Source organism: Anastrepha obliqua, chromosome 1 (genome assembly GCF_027943255.1).
Source record: "Anastrepha obliqua isolate idAnaObli1 chromosome 1, idAnaObli1_1.0, whole genome shotgun sequence".
Lineage (NCBI taxonomy): Eukaryota > Metazoa > Arthropoda > Insecta > Diptera > Tephritidae > Anastrepha > Anastrepha obliqua.
Window position 1 is genome coordinate 177,181,591 of NC_072892.1, and position 3,448 is coordinate 177,185,038.

The following is a 3,448-nucleotide window of genomic DNA, read 5'->3' on the forward strand; positions in this document are numbered from 1 at the left end:
AGTTCGTCCATTTTTAATGCATTCAACTAAAAATATGTTCCATATAAATAAATTATAACGCCAACGAAATATATCAACGTTTTATAGTTCATTTCGAATTGTTGTTAATAATAAATAAAAAAAATATGTTTCATAGAAAACAATATTAAGAAACATTTTCTAAAAGAATTTATACAGCAAGTGAGAGTAATATTTTTTTTATAAAAACTAATTTCTTGTTTCTTCGATTTTTTATTCTATTTTCTCTATAATATTATATGAATAATTGAAATACAATTTTTTCTTGAAATTTCTGATTTAGGAAAAGAAATATGACCTTGTATTATGTTTTTGGTTAACATTTGAGTGTATATGTGAAAATATTTCACTAAACTTATTTATTTCTTACTTTTTAAAAAATTCTTAAGAATTACTATTTTGAGGTCTCTCCCATGAACGCCAAGAGTACAATTCCTTATCTTGTTTTTTTTTTCGTAACAGCATAAAGCACAAAGTAACAGTTCTTGGCCGGACATAAATCCAAGTCGTTCCGGTAGCGTAGAACGGCCTAGGGTGGATAAGCTTTTACTTCCAATTCTATACTCCACCGATATGACGATGTGTCAAAGTAAAAGCCGCCACAGCGACCCATTTACTTTCCCCGTGACATGAACATATAAGTACACACACAAACACACCCTCTTGCCCAAATCTACTGAGCAAGCGAAACGAAGCAAGTCAAAAGCCAATGTAAACCAATAATGAGCATCGCATACAGATTTATAAATATTCAAATTTCGCTTATAAAGGGAGATGGTAGGAAGGAGAAAAAGAACAACAAAAACTTCAATTAATTTACATACAAATTACAAGATTTCAATTTCATTATGTAGGCCCATATATAAGCATATGAGCATGTCTCTGTTGATAAGTGTGTAGCCTTCTGATATGAATTAAATCTTAGTGCTTTCGATATGAATGTGAGAGCAGCCGCTACGTACACAAACACACACACCGGGTGTATTTATGGACGTGTGCTGGCCCTCGACTATGTGGGTGAATCTTTTAATTGCCTTGCCTTGCGGTTGTGTCTCACTCGATTCGTCACCACAGTTCGCTTACGATTGGCTGAGGGAAACACTTTCACTCTCAAAAATATTCTTTCATAATTTTATTGTATTGAAAACGCCATAAAGGCAGGCGTTTGTATGTAAAATTGTTTCCTATTCACATGTGGCTGCACATGTCTGCGCTTTGTGCTTTATTGTGTTTGTTTTTGTATTTTATGGCAGCAGCAATTCAATGGTAATTGGTACGTGAGTTAAATGAAACTTTTTCACTCATCTTTATATTTACTTTATTTTAATTTTATATCTATTCGATTTGTGTGGAGTCTGTTCACACATACATATGTACGTAGGTATGTATGTATGTTTGAGTTGCGCGACTACACTTTCTCGCGTTCTCACATTAAGTGTGGCATGAAAGTAGTAATAAAAGCAATCATTTTACTTTCAACGATTTTATTGTTTTTGCGATAAAGGAGCAAATAAAAAACATTGGCTTTGCTATTTGTTGGCTGTTTGATCTCGATAGCTGTTTAATGGTGATCTTTTGAGGAAATGATGTGCGTACTTGTGTGCATATGTGTTTATGTGCATGTTTGTGTGTCTTAAGTCTTATTATGCAATGTGTTTAATTATTTAGCAAACTGAAAATTTTATTTAATTGCGGATACTTAAATGATATGATTATATTTTAATGCGGTATGAAGCTGACTTCAAGCATTGAGGCATTGAGAGAAAATAAAATTTTTATTTATTTAAAGCGAATCGAATAGTGCTTATATAAGTTATCATAACATGCCTGCCCTAATATTTGACCCAGCAGTTAGCATTGCTTTGATCTTGTTTTTCACAAACAAGTGCGCCGTCTATAATCATCACGCCGTAATATGTCCAGTTATGGGATCCTAACGTGATCATCAGTAACAATGAAAAACAGCAAATCCCTTTACGGTACCCAGGCTAAGAGCATTGCTTAACAGCAACTTAACAGTGGCGTTCGCTAACAATGCATCCCAATAACAGTGTCACCGGGCATGCGGGATCAAAGCATATGACAACAACAACAACATAGACAGACAAAGGGTATTTAAGGTGGCAGCGTAGAATAAGAAGTTAGTTATTTGATTTATGGATTGACGACGATAAGTCGTGGTCGGGACTAAATAAAGATATGTAAAAAAAATAAAAAAGTGTTTTAATACAAAAACTTAACTGGACTAAATAAAGATATGTAAAAAAAAATAAAAAAGTGTTTTAATATAAAAACTTAACTGGACTAAATAAAGATATGTAAAAAAAATAAAAAAGTGTTTTAATATAAAAGCTTAACTGGACTAAATAAAGATATGTAAAAAAATAAAAAAGTGTTTTAATATAAAAACTTAACTGGACTAAATAAAGATATGTAAAAAAAATAAAAAAGTGTTTTAATATAAAAACTTAACTTATATGTTACAATGGCGAGTATAATTGATGGTTAGGTTAGGATAAATCGCTGCCCTTGCGAGGGGCCCACTTTATCCGTTGTGATACCATACATTGGAGTGGAGATGAAAATGAGGAGGGAAGGGACCTTATATAGGAAGAAAAGGAAGAAAGGGCTTTGGATTAGAGAGTGACAACCAATAATAGCTAATTTAGTTTGGATTAACCGCTTGAAGCTACTGGTGAATTTCACCTGATGTGTGATATTTAAACCCACAATATCCGCAGGTGTAGCGAAAAAGTGAGAGCTTAGATGAAGATGAATTCGCCTCGTCCACCAGACAGCTTCTGCAGAAAAGACTTGAAGCAATACCAAGCCTTATCATATGGATACCTAACGGACAATGTCCGCTAAGATTACCTACCAAATTCGAGAGCTGGGGCTTTGTTAGCCTTAGAAGTTCCCCCCGAACGCCCACGATCTATCCGTGGCCAGAAGAATCTCGCGGCTGTGCACGTTTGCGCACTAGGCTAGCGCGAGTATAATTGAACGCATGATAACGTTTTTTTAATATTTACAAGATTTTTCGAGTAAGAACCTTTCTTTATTTTTTTAATATTCTAATTTTTTAAATACCGGATGCTTTTTGTTTCACGGGCTGTATGGCATGTAGCGCCGCCTTGTTGCAACCAAATGTTTTGGAGATCACGAGCTTCAATTTCTGGCATCCGGCATCAAGAAGTCGTTTATAATGGCGCTATAGCGTTCGCCATTCACTGTTACATTGACGCCACCCTCGTCTTTGAAGAAATATATGCTGATGATCCCTCCAGCCTATAGGTTGCACTAAGCGGTTGTTTTCAATAGATTTAAAGGCTGTTTAACCTAAATATGTGGCCGTTCAGCCTAAATATGGCAATTTTGCTTATTGACGTGGCCGATAAGTAAATAATTGGCCTCAGCGCTGACGGTTATG